Genomic DNA, 13,905 nt, shown 5'->3' on the forward strand with positions numbered 1-13,905 from the left:
GCACTAATAAATTGGTTATTATCATATTTCCCTATTCATGATAACCGTTTATTATCCAGGCTAGAACTGTATTGATTGGAAACTCAAATACATGTGTGGGTACATAGACAACAACATGTCCCTAGTGAGCCTCTACCGGACTAGCTCGTTGATCACAGATGGCTATGGTTTCCTAGTCATAGACATGAGTTGTCATTTGATAACGGGATCACATCATTAGGAGAATGATGTGATGGACAAGACCCAAACTATGAACGTAGCATATGATCGTGTCAAATTTATTGCTATTGTTTTCTGCATGTCATGTATATGTTCATATGACCATGAGATCATGCAACTCACTAACACCGGAGGAGTACCTTGTGTCTACCAAACGTGGCAACGTAACTGGGTGACTATCAAGGTGATCTACAGGTATCTCTGAGGGTGTCTGTTGAGTTGGCATGGATCAAGACTGGGATTTGTCACTCCGTATGACGGAGAGGTATCTCAGGGCCCACTTGGTAATACAACATCACAATAAGCTTTGCAAGCAATGTGACCAATGAGTTAGTCACGGGATCTTGTATTACAAAACGAGTAAAGAGACTTGCCGGTAACGAGATTGAACTAGGTATGGAGATACCGACGATCGAATCATGGGCAAGTAACATACCGATAGACAAACGGAACTACATACGGGATTAGCTGAATCCTTGACATCGAGGTTCGACCGATAAGATCTTCGTAGAATATGTAGGAACCATTATGGGCATCCAGGTCCCGCTATTGGTTATTGACCGTAGAGGTGTCTCGATCATGTCTGCATAGTTCTCGAACCCGCAGGGTCTACACACTTAACATTTGGTGACGATATAAGTATAGTTGAGTCATTATGGTGGTTACTGAAGGTTGTTCGGAGTCCTGGATGAGATCCCGGACATGACGAGGAACTCCGGAATGGTCCGGAGATGAAGATTGATATATTGGACGAAGGGTATTGGAGTCCGGAAGTGTTCTGGGTGTACTGGGTGATGACCAGCATGACCGAAAGGAGTTTCGGGGGGTCCCGGGAAGTGTTGGGGGCCTCATGGGCCATGGGGAGGGGGCAAACCAGCCCACTAAGGGGCTGAGCGCCCCTCTCACCCCATCTCACGTAACCAGGAGAGGTGGGGCGTCCCATCTAGGGTTCCCGCCACCTGGCTTGGGGGGAAGCCACCCTAGGGTTTCCCTAGGGGGGCGCCCCCATCTGCCTTGGCCGCCACCCCCTAGATTGGATATAGGGGTGCCCCTTCCTCCACCCTTCCCCCTATATATAGAGGAGGGGAGAGAGGGAAGCCGCACCTATATGCATCTATACGTGCCACGGCACTGCTCCTCCTCTTCCTCATAGTCATCTTCTACTCCGTAGTGCTTAGCAAAGCTCTGTTGAGATTTCTCCGCCACCACCGCCACCACGCCGTCGTGCTGCCGGAGCACTCAAGCTACTACTTCACCATCGCTCGCTGGCTCGAGGAGGTGAAAGCGTCATCAAGCCGTACGTGTGTTGAACGCGGAGGTGTCGTCCGTTCGGCACTAGATCGGAGTTCATGGGACAGATCGTGATTGGATCACAAAGACGTTCGACTACATCAACCGTGTTTCTTAACGCTTCCGCTTAGCGATCTACAAGCGTATGTAGATCCAATCTCTCCTCTCGTAGATGGTCATCTCCTAGATTGGATCTTGGTGAGCGTAGGAAAATTTTTGTTTCCCATGCAACGTTCTCCAACAATTCTTGTACCTTTCTATCATGTTTATTTGGATTCTTAGTTCATTTGGACCATCTATTGTGTTTTAATTTGCATGGTTATGTTTGAGAATATTAAATATGATATGTATTTGAATTGTGTACTTGAATTTTTAAGTATTGCACTAAGATGTTGTGATGAGTTTGGAAACGGTTGGATGAACTGACAAACGAATATTTTTAAGGGATTAAGTTTTTGGGGACCTGCTAAGCTTGATGTAATTCAAACTAGTATACAGACACATACATGAATTTTTGGTGGACTTTTTTTGCGAGAAAACTTCTGATCTATTCATCATTGTCAAGGTAGTACAAAGAACACTAGAAGTAAAATTTGCATCCAGGTCCGTAGACCACCTAGCGACGACTACACACATTGGGGCACTGTCATCATCGCTCCTCCCTCTTCGGAGCCGGGCAAACATTGTTGTAGTAGGCAGTTGGGAATTCGTCGTGCTAAGACCCCATAGGACCAGCACAATAGAACAACAACCGTTGTCGATGAAGAGAAGCATAGATCGGAAGGATGCAACCTACAGAAACACAGACGTAGACGAACAAAGATCGGATCCAGGCGGATCCATCGATGACAAATGCTGACCAGATCCCACGAGATCAGTCGAAGACACACGTCCACGCGCCCTCCGACAATGCTTGATGCATTACCAGGACAGGGGCTAGGCGTGGAGAACCTTATTCCATCTTCAAGAAGTCGTCGCTGCATCTTCTTCTTGAGCATGATACAGACCCTAACAAAACTCAAAAAAGCATCTAAAATCAAAGCCCTCACGCTGGTGCCGGGATGCACCGCACCTCCATGGACCAAGGACTAGAGGAGACGAGGTAGATCGACGGCAGCGTCGGCGAGAGGCAGGGAAACCCTAAAAAGAGTTTACACGAGAGCTATCGGGTCGGTTGTTAAATTTTGGTGGACTTAACATGTCGTACTGAAACTGACTCAAACATGCACTCTTACCAGCACATGCTCACTTTTCGGTAGTAATTTAATAATACTACTTATTAAAACCATACTTAATTTCTTGCAAAATAGAAAAATCAAATAGCAATCGGGAATTTTGGATTGGGCCTCCTCGGGCCGAAAATGCTAGTCTCTATCTAATAATAATAAAGCACGCATCGCTTTTGTTCGTCGTTCCTTTTCCAAAACGGTCCTGAAGTTTGTTGAAATCTACCAGCAGTCCATCTCTAAGCCAGGACAAATCATTTTTTCCGTTTTACATAAAACCCCATGATGTTTATACCAATCAACCCATAGTCCAACTTATGTCACAACAAACCATTTTCTGAAATTTTACATAAAAGCCCCTAATATTTGCGTCAGTCAACCCGCAGTCCATCTAGAATAAATATTTTTTTTAAAATAATCATATCTTTTAAACCCTAACTCCACTTTTAACATGTTATATATGAAATTTGATTAAAAAATGTGTAGAATCTGAATTTGATGTTATTTTTATCCATTAAGTATTAAAAATGCTATTTAGGGTGCAACCAAAATCAATGGTGCATGATCCGTCATTCCTTCATACCGACGTCGATTCATATTGCAAATAAACATGCCGCACGCATTGCTCTATACTACTTGGCAAGGAGCGAGTGAGGGAAATGATTACAATGAATAAATTACAATCTGTAGGCATGTTGTACTTCCACCAGCTTCTCTCTTTGTACATGTATCATGATCAAAGACCCTACAAACATTTTTTTAAATCCACACGCGTACTTACTACACTATTCTTTTTTATAGTGAATACATAAATAATTTTTATAGCATATACATGCACTTATTAAATTCATGAACATCAAAAGTACATGAAGATATTTTATAAATATGCAAACAATTTTTGTGATATTCATGAACGTCAATATTGGAACCGATACATACGATCTTAATTTGTGTTTTATCCGTTGCATGTGATGGTGACACATATAGACTTTCTTAAATAGATTTAATTTATATTCCTCCCCAAAAAAGATTTAATTTATTGATGCGACCCCCTTAAGTGTCAAACGGCGCCGACCGGTTACTATATGAGTCTGGCCATATGTGCACTCCATCAATATTATGAGTCCGAACCAAAACTGAGTCAAAATGAAAACAGTGGCTCGGATAAAAAATATTTACTCTTCCATTGCAACGCACGGGCATGTTTACTTCTATGTAAAATTCCTACTAAAACTCTACGTACTAGTTAATTTTTAGATTTGCAACAACCAACATAATCTTTGTTGACCGCCCGTTCATGAGTCTTGTGCGTAAAAAGTACGTAAGACCTTTATGTACCAATAGCACCGCCCATCTCCTCTCCCCTCTCACTCTCGGCCCGGAATGGGCCAACCCACATCTTCCCTCTTTTTAATACTTTTCTTTCATGAAATTATAGTTTCCACCCCAAATCCATTTAGATTAGATGTCGTCATACCTCCAAAGCCATATAATTTAGGGCAGTGCTACGTGTCCGCCGGGTGATAAACCGATTAGATCGACCTCTGCCCGAAACAACTGTCTGATCTATCGCCCCGGCCAACTGAGGACCTTTGCAATGGCTAGCTTGTTGCGCTCAAAGGGTTGTGCAACAAGGGCCATGTTGCAAAGGTCCACCGAGGCAGCACCGCTGCCCCGCCATGGCCTGAGCGCCTCAGCCATGGAGCGTCGCCGGCAGCCGGAGTTGTCGCGCCTCCTCCCACCCAACAACCAGAGCAACTGCCTCTACTCCAACACGATGACGACGAGCTCTCATGCCGAGCACTCCTCTGGCGATTTCTGCAACTGAAACTATGTTTCTGAAACACGCATCGTGTTGCAATGCTTGGTCTCGTACGATCTAATGCCGGGCGCTCCTCCGGCGCTTTCTGCAACCAAGGCTATGTTTCTGAAATAAGACACACGTTGCATAAGAAAAAATATTCATCGTCCAATCATTTTTTCTTCTTTCTAAAACAAGAGCTCGGCTGCATAAACCTTTCGAGACAAGTCCCCTGTTGCAAAAACCTTCTGAAACAATACACTTGTTGGAAAAAAAAAGTGGTTGCACGTGTCTTGTGGCCGGCACGAGCGCTCAATCAAGTTCAATCTGACGGCTATGCAGGCGGCGGACGTTGTGCGTGCATTAGCCGACCGAAGGATGGCGTTTTCCATATATAATTTACACCCAAACATGTCAAAATGAGATTAATCTTTTCTTTTGTTGAGGAGTCAAAATATATATAAGATTAATCAAGACCCAGAGTGGTTTCACGTCCACATCATAGGCGGACATGGGCTGCCCCTGCCTCTGGCCCAGTTCCTCGCGGAGCAGCTCGCCTGCTTCAGAGAGAGTCCCGCACGAGCACGCAGAAGTAACCAATCCTCAACCTTTGCGAAAAAAAAAAAGAAAAAAAAAAGAACATCACGACGGCACGACGTGCCGTGTCAAGCTAGGATAGGATAAGCATGGTTCGCATCGCACTCCTTTGGCTTTGGGCGTTCCTCCTGTTCCACGTGTAGCACCGTCGTGTGCCTCCCCTCCACGATCGAAATAGACCCGCCGGCAGCGCGGGTGCTACTCCCCTAGGGCTTGTCCAGTAGTGCAAGCGTGGGCTCGAGCCTCGTGCTCTGTCCCTCCCAGTCTCTCCGGCAATTGGCAAAGAATCCTCTCGCTTCCGCGGCACCCCATTGGCAAGACTTGGAGCCGTGCGGCCGCGGACAGGCAAAATCTTGGCGTGGGGAGTACGAAGTAAGCGATTTGTTAGCTGCGACATCGAATCAAGTCAAATCTGAGTCTCTGCTGCAGCTTTCCGGCCCTGATCTACTCTTTTCTGGACAGGAATCGGAGCTTGCTTGGCATCGTCATGGAGGATCCATCCAACCCGATCTGGGCGGCAACTGCCAGTGCCAGACATGGAGGAACCATCCAACCACCATGCCCGATGGATCCGCAGCAGAAAGTCCGCATCCCCGCAGAGATCTCGTGAATCCGAGGTATGATTTTCATGGATGGCGATTCGAGCAAGGCAGGGATTGCCGCATCTGAGTAAGTGGATGAACTGAAATGCCTCTGCATCAAGCCCGTCTAGCTCAGTTGGTAGAGCGCAAGGCTCTTAACCTTGTGGTCGTGGGTTCGAGCCCCACGGTGGGCGATTCCTTTTCTTTTTGGGAAAACTACCATCATTCAGCCTGAAGTTTCTGACAGAAACGAAGCTCCTTTACAGAGCAAACATCACTGCTCATCCCGCCATGTCAACCATGGTGAACGAGGTCAGGAGCTACCTGACCCGAGATCGAGAGATCTTGTGTGCTACGGGCTACCGATGCCCGTGGTCAAAGCAGGTTCGAGCCATGTGAGCTCACTGTCCGTACCATCGTTTAGTTGCTGATGTTTGTGTTCGAACTAAGGTTCGAAAGATGTGAGGTCGTGTTTGAACAAAATCTCTTCATGCTTGCGGATGTTCGTGTAACTTTGGCGCTCTGCAAGTTGCTGGAAGCCTGGAAGGATGCAGAACCGACTTTACATTTTATGACTGCCCTTCATATAATTTCCGTTGCATGAACCATTGCCATGCCTGGAAAGTTTCTTTTTTGTTAGTACTGCATTTCTAAGATTTAACTGCTCCGTTCTGCTGTAGTTACTCTCTGTATAAACTTCGAACGTAGTATCACCATGTCAGGCCCGTCTAGCTCAGTTGGTAGAGCGCAAGGCCCTTGTGGCGTCGTGGGTTTCGAGCCCCACGGTGGGCGATTTTCATTTTTTTTCCATCTTCGGGTTTGAGTTACTTATTTTCTTTCCCTTCTCTGAAAAAAAAAACTACTATCATTTCAGCATGAAGTCTCTCACAGAAACGAAGCTCCTTTCCAGAGCAAACCTCCCTATTGGTCACACTATGTGCAGCTATGGTCAACGTTCTCAGGAGCTACCTGACTGGAGATGGAGAGATTTTGTATGATATTCCCGTGCCATCCTTTAGTTCAGCTCATGTTTCAATTAAAATCTCTTCATGCTTGCCGATGTTCATGTAACGACTTTACATTTTAGTGACTACGATTCATGTAGGTTCTGTTGCATGCACCATTACCATGCCTTGGGAGTACTACCTCCGTCCGGGTTTATTAGGTCCGAGTAGTGAGAAGTAGTGTTGTAACGAGGTATATGTAAACTTATGGTGGAGGCATTCCTTGCCTTTCTTCTTTAATATATAATGTGCACATTCGTGCATATTCGAGAAAAATAAATATTTGGAGCCAAACTTTCATCATTCATATGACTAACAAAATATAGATTCTATGCTACAAAAAGTACACTATTGGATTGGATTTGTATTTGAAAGAGCTTTTTGAAGGTATAATTTTTATGATATATACTTGTGTCTCTCGTGGTGTTGGTCTTTCTGCCTGCTAGCTAGGTCATGCCCTCTCCTGGGTGGCACTTTTTTCTCATCTTATGTAACCTTGTTACCTGTATGGTTTTCGGCCCAGTTTCCCTCGTAAACGGGGTCAACTTGTTTAGCTTTTTGATCCGGTTTCCCTTATAAACTGGATCAGCCAAAGCTTAAGGGGTGACTCTTGGCTTTGGCCGCTTTTTGAGCAATATATTCAGATGGGGATCCTCTCCCCCCTGTGACCATTCAATAAAAAATGATATATAGTTTACATTTTATTAGTTAAATTTGTTGGTCAAATTTTAGCCCAAAATGAGAGAGGGCCTACTAAATCCGGACGGAGGTAGTATTTTTGTTAGTGGTGGCTGTTCCATTTTGCTTTAGTTACTTAGGTCTATACTGTAAACGTGGAAATGACATGCAAAGCCCGTCTAGCTCAGTTGGTAGAGCGCAAGGCTCTTAACCTTGTGGTCGTGGGTTCGAGCCCCACTTATATTTAGGAACGGAGAGAGTATCTGCTAAGGCTTGCCCAAGGAATAGTTGAGTTATTTAGTTTCCCTTCTTTGGATAACTACAATCATTTCACTTATATTTAGGAACGGAGGGAGTATCTGCTAAGGCTTGCCCAAGGTTTTACCTTGACCTCGCTTCCTTTCGAAGAATCCAAGCTTGTACCATGGTTTGGTTCAGTTCATGTCCAGTACAAGTTGAGTAGGGATGTAAATGGCACGATACGGCGCCGCAAGGAAAAGATGGTACTTCCCTTGGACAGTGAACAAGGTGATTGCACCAATCCTGGAGGCCTTCCGGAAACAATTTGCTAAGATAGCAGTGTATGGGCTCCAGGTCTCCATCACTCCATTGCAAGCTTGAATTACTTCTAAAGAACCAGATCCAATAATAATTGGTGAGGATCCAAGGCTTTCCACAAGATCTAAACCTTTCTGAATCGTTGTGGTCTCCGTTGTTGTCGCGTCCAAAAGATTGTTTAAAACCAAGATGCTCTTGCAAGAGCCTAACCACGACTGTTCCCAAGGACGGTAGCAGCCGCTCCAGAGTCATTTTACAAAAATGTAGCATCCAAATTTAATATATAAACCTTGCTGGAGGTTTCTCCCATTTAACAACCACCTCATTACTCTGGAGTGGACAGTACACTTTGCAAAATTTGATGTGATTGTGTTTATACTTCTGGGATTCTGGACAGTTTCTCTTCTCTGCCGCCAAATATACCAAACAGCCACTACAACAGATTCTCTTAGTCACAGCTGCCCCTATCACTGGCGACTGCTTTGTTGATTGTGTTAGCAATTCTGCTAGAATAACATATGGAGTGATTCTCGTAGTCCAAGCTGCCCTATCAGTGGCCTGATCTGCCCATATCTTGAACCCAGCAATAACCTCCTGAAACCAAGAGCACTCCAAATCTCCTATGTACGACTGCAAGCGAACAACATATGGCACACATCTTCAGCACCCGTCAATAGACTGGATATTCAGGAGAGACCTTAGTGTGACAATCAATAAGTATATCCCTACCAACAAGGATAGCAGGCAGCGCTTGCCATGTGAAAATCTAGAACTTACTTGGAACCTTATCTGTTGTGGAGTTTATCTACTTCTCAATTCTCATTAGCTCTCCATGCGTACGACAAGTAAGTTTGAAGGATTTAATTTACATAATATTACTACTTCATTCTGATGCCATTTTGGGTGTTCAATATTGTACTGTAGGTGACATTTTATTGTTACTAGCTAAATACGTGTACGTTACAATTAATACACAAATAGAAATGAAAGAACTAATAGGCTCAACCACATGTGTTGAGCACAACACATCGTGACAAATACCTACATGTTTCCTCTATGATGACATCCAAGCAACCATTGAAATTTTCGAGAATGCTAAGCCGACCAAATAATACTTCCGTAAATAGTAATACGTGCTTATGGAAAGAACTTGCATGACATCTTTTGTCCTACCCTCCCGTGGCAGCGGGGTCCATAAGAAAACTAAGGGATATTAAGGCCTTTTTTTAATAGAGAACTGGAACAAAGCATTAACACATAGTGAATGCATGAACTCCTTAAACTACGGTCATCATCAGAAAGTATCCCGATTACTGTCACACCGGAGTTTACGGATCATAACACGTAATAGGTGAATATGACTTGCAAGATCGGATCTAGAACATAGATATAATGGTGAAAACATAAACGGTTCAGATCTAAAATCATGGCACCCGGGCCCAAAGTGATAAGCATTAAGCATGGCAAAGTCATAACAATATCAATCTCAGAACATAGTGGATACTAGGGATCAAGCCCTAACAAAACTAACTCGATTACATGATGAATCTCATCCAACTCCTCACCGACCAGCGAGCCTACGAAGGAATTACTCACTCCCAATGGGGAGCATCATGGAATTGGCGATGAAGAAGGGTTGGTGATGATGAAGATCGAAGATTCCCCTCTCCGGAGCCCCAAATGGGCTCCAGATCTGGTCTCCCGATGAAGAACAGGAGGCAGGGGCGGCTCCGTCTCGTGAAACGCGATAATTCTTTCTCCCCGATTTTTCTCTCCGAAAATAGGATTTTATAGCGTCGGAGATAGGGTCTGCGGGGCCACCAGGTGGGCACAACCCACCTAGGCGCGCCCTTGTGGGTTGTGCTCACCCAGGGGGGCCCTCCGGTGATTCTTGGCTCCAATATTTTTCTTTTATTATATAAAAATTCTCCAAAAAGTTTCGTTCCATTTCAAGAACTTTAATTTCTACACAAAAACAACACCATGGTAGTTCTACTGAAAATAGCGTCCGGGTTTGTTTCATTCAAATCATGCAAATTAGAGTCCAAAACAAGAGCAAAAGCATTAGGAAAAGTAGATACGACGGAGACGTATCAGTGGCTTAGAGTGGTTGGCAAGGAGTGGAATGATGGATGTGGATGGTTTCCAACTCGAATGGGTATGGTACCGAATATATAGAGGAGATCCAAAACCTGATCATTACTCAAATGTAACATAGGCTTGGAAGCACCAGTAGGACTCTAGCGGAACTATGGAACTGGGTCTAATATATTTGAGCAGACGGAGCATTGTTCACAAACATGAAGAAATACATTGCTCGAAAGTGACGATGGAGAATTCGCGGTGGTTCCAAACACAAAAAGGTGGCACCTTTTCTACTAAGACATAATGGCTGGAATTATCGATGAGACATATAGCTCGGTAGAGCATGATATGTCTCAAACGCATCTATAATTTTTTGATATGTTCATACTACTCTTATATCATGTTGGCATAGTTTTAGCACTATTCTATATCATCTTATTGGTCGAACCTATTAATTGAGTGCCCAGTGCACATTGCTGTTTTTTCATGTTTTTTAGACTTTTTTAAAAACACCGCTTTAGGAATAGAAAAATTATTTTTTGGAGGTTTTACACCAAGACGAAGCCAGGGGCACTAGAGGGGGCCAGGGAGGCGACAAGGTCTCCCCCCACGTGACCTTCTTTTGGGACACAAGGTGGAGCCACGTGAGGCCCCTAGGGCACCTCCCATGCCGCCTCTCGGTCCCCCTGCCTTTATATTCTCCCGAAACCCTAAAAATACTCCCTCCGTTCAAAAATACTTGTCATTAAAATGGATAAAAAGGATGTATCTAAAACTAAAATACGTCTAGATATATCTCCTTTTATCCATTTTCATGACAAGCATTTCGTGACGGAGGGAGTAGTTATCAAGGATTGTTTTACGCCGCCGCCACCTCCTATTCCGCATTGATCCAATCTGGAGGCCTTTTTGGTAGTCTCCCGGAGGAGGAATTCATCGTTGGAATCATCTTCATCGCCCTTGTTTCCACCATGTTCATGTGTGAGTAGTCTTCCATGGACTATGGGTCCATAATATTAGCTAGATGGCGTCCTCTATCCCTTGTTATCAATACAATGATCACATGAGCTTCCTAACATGATTGTGATCATCTGATGTGATTAATGGTGTATTTTTTGCGGTGTGATGAATTGCCATCTTATTATCAGGTTTATATATGATTTATTTTGGACTAATGTGAGTTCTTTATTGCATGATTTATAGACAAATATGCTTCCCAATCTATTAGTCTTTGCACCGGCCATGTTTAGATGAATGATCTATGAGAGGGAGTTGTGTATGTTAGTTCAGTTTAACCTTGCAAGTTAGATATGCATGTTGGATAGTGATTTATAGACAAATATTCTCTTCGTGACAAAAAGAGAAAAAAAAAGGCTTGTATTGTGTTATCGCCACTATGGATAAAAAGACAGTCCGATAGTTGTCTCAGTGATGATCTGGAGGTAAATATAATATACTATCAACATTATGCCGCCTTGCTTAATGCAATGCTCTATTTTTATTTAATACTTTGATATGCATGTTGGATAGTGGTTTCTAGTGGAGTATTAGCCATAGATGCATATGGATAACGGTATGTGGATATAAATTCGCAGTGTCTATGTGAAATCATGACTGATATGATCAATCATAAAAACTTCAATTTAATCGATATGCAACAGTAATTATTCACCACACCTATGTTATGTTTTATAAGAGATGTCACTAGTGAAATTATCAAACTCGGTCCATTATTCCTCATAAATTCAACCTTGATCAACTATTTTCTTATTGTTTACAATCTAAACCATTTTATTACTTACTTGTAATCATCACTTCCAACCACAAAATACATTAATATTTGTAACTAACAAGACTAGTAAGGTTGACACCCTTAATAGGAGTGTTGGGGACCAAGTGAAATGTCTTAGTGTGTAGGTACTGATCATTGGCTACAAACCAAGACTCCACGAATTGATACCCTGGTTTTCAACTAAGGGAAAATTTGCCACTTACTACAAACCCTTCATGGCCAAACCATCTACGTCGCTAAGAGTAAGGATATCAGCAGAGAGAAGCAGTGGCCTACAAAAAGATCATCGCAAGACTTAAGAAATTTGCATAGAAGAGCTATGTGGCCACTCGAAAGCTCAAGACGAATAAGCGTATTTATCAAATTTATACTATGATCAGAGAAAAGCAAACTGGGATGATTCAGAAGTTTCGATTAAATGTGATGCTTGGAATGTCGAACAAAACAAGACGTTTTGTCAAAGTGGAATATAGGGATCGACAGCTCTGAAACAAAAATAACGATGGTTCTGAACAGTTGAGTCTGGGTTATCTCTTAGCATGAATAAACCTAAGTGGCTCGGTAGTACCGGAAGAAAATCTTTGGAGGTACGGAGGCTTAATTAGAGAAATCCGTACATGGCTTGGAAGTGGATTTTGGATAACTTTGTATTAGGATCTATTATTGGAATTCAAACCAAAGTATTTTCTTGCACCCCTATTCATAGTATGATTGTCTTGTACTAAATGTGATTCTTGGATTCACCAAAATACCTATGAAAGTAAAAACTATGAGCTTGATGAGGACACCAACTAGAAAAGTTGTTTGTGGGGTCACGAATCATTTCTCATTAGCCATAGAGAATATGAAAATTGGTCTAAGGTCTTAAAATAAACTCATTGAAATCATTAGTCCTCATGTGCCTAGCACTGGCGAGGGACGCGTGGATGTGTGTTTCCGGCTGATATGATTGGGTCTAGTCAGCGTTGGCCTCCAGCGGATCCGCTTGGATCTGGTGAGCTTTGTCTCTGGCAGGTCCGTTTGGATTCGGCTGGCACTCGTGGTCGTTGGTGTATTTGTAGGTATAGTCCTTCCGTTATGCGCTTTTTTCGTCGCCGACAGTTGCTGCACTAATGTATTCGCACGTTGGGCCTTAGCACGATGACTCCCAGTTGTCAATTACAACAAGATTTTACCGTCTCTGATGAGGTAGGGGCGATGATGGCGGCATACCTTCGGCTTGTTCCAGTATTTGTAGTCTTCGCGAGGTGGTCCGTGGACCTGGTTATAATTTTAGTTACTCTTAAAAATCTTTCTACAATTGTTATATATTATTAGTAGACGGAAGGACTTTTCACAAAAAAAGAATGATGAGTCCATACAAATATTTCTTCATCTGAAAGTTATTCGTTCCTTTTGAAAAAGGTTGTGTGCATGACTCGATGCACAGGCCGAGAGATATTCCCTCTTTTTGAAGAAAAAAATGGTTCCTTTTGAGGCAAAAAATAATCAAAATAAATGATGGTAAGCATAAGAGACCACAACACAAAGAAGGCTCATTTCTTGCAGGCGTACAACGACCGATGTTAGTAATTATAAAATGACTTAAAATTAGGTCTTGATATCTTACGTTCACTAATTAATCAACTAACGTTAGTGTTGGTGCTATATATTCAAAAGGGAAGGAAAGTCAACTACGCATTGTTGCTTTAGCAGAAAGCAAGACCCCGTTTTTGTTTTTGTTAAGTTCAATGTCTTAATTGAGGCTGTGTGGCGGTGGTGATGTTGCTCAATAGAAATAATGTCTCTCACGTCCTATCTCTACCCTGATGGTGCGAATAGCGTCAGTCGAAGGATGTGTGGAGTGTGTCTCCGTCGGATCTCACGGGATTCAGTCGATGCTGGTCTTTGGTGGATCTATTTGGATCCAGTTTTTGTTCGTCTTCGTTCGTGTGGTTACAGGTTTGATCTTTCTGATCTACAAATCTCTTCATCGGGGATGGTTGCTGCTCTGTTGTGTTGGTCCTTTGGGTCCTTAGCATGATGACTGCTCGGTTGTCTACTACAAGTCTACAACAAGGTTTGTCCGGCTCCG

General features: G+C 43.2%; 1 long non-coding RNA gene and 2 other non-coding genes across 3 annotated transcripts; all 3 read left to right on the forward strand.

The window, feature by feature from the left end:
* Nucleotides 1–5,162: 5,162 nt before the first annotated feature.
* LOC123181737 (uncharacterized) lies at nt 5,163–6,998 on the forward strand. The gene is made up of 2 exons (XR_006491873.1): nt 5,163–5,505; nt 5,596–6,998. It is a non-coding gene; the product is annotated as an uncharacterized lncRNA (long non-coding RNA).
* Nucleotides 5,836–5,908, forward strand: TRNAK-CUU (transfer RNA lysine (anticodon CUU)). The gene has a single exon. It is a non-coding gene; the product is annotated as a tRNA-Lys (tRNA).
* A 575-nt stretch (nt 6,999–7,573) lies between the features above and the next one.
* TRNAK-CUU (transfer RNA lysine (anticodon CUU)) lies at nt 7,574–7,649 on the forward strand. Its single transcript has one exon. It is a non-coding gene; the product is annotated as a tRNA-Lys (tRNA).
* Nucleotides 7,650–13,905: the final 6,256 nt, after the last annotated feature.

The sequence above is a fragment of the Triticum aestivum genome, chromosome 1D, assembly GCF_018294505.1.
Source record: "Triticum aestivum cultivar Chinese Spring chromosome 1D, IWGSC CS RefSeq v2.1, whole genome shotgun sequence".
Classification (NCBI taxonomy): domain Eukaryota; kingdom Viridiplantae; phylum Streptophyta; class Magnoliopsida; order Poales; family Poaceae; genus Triticum; species Triticum aestivum.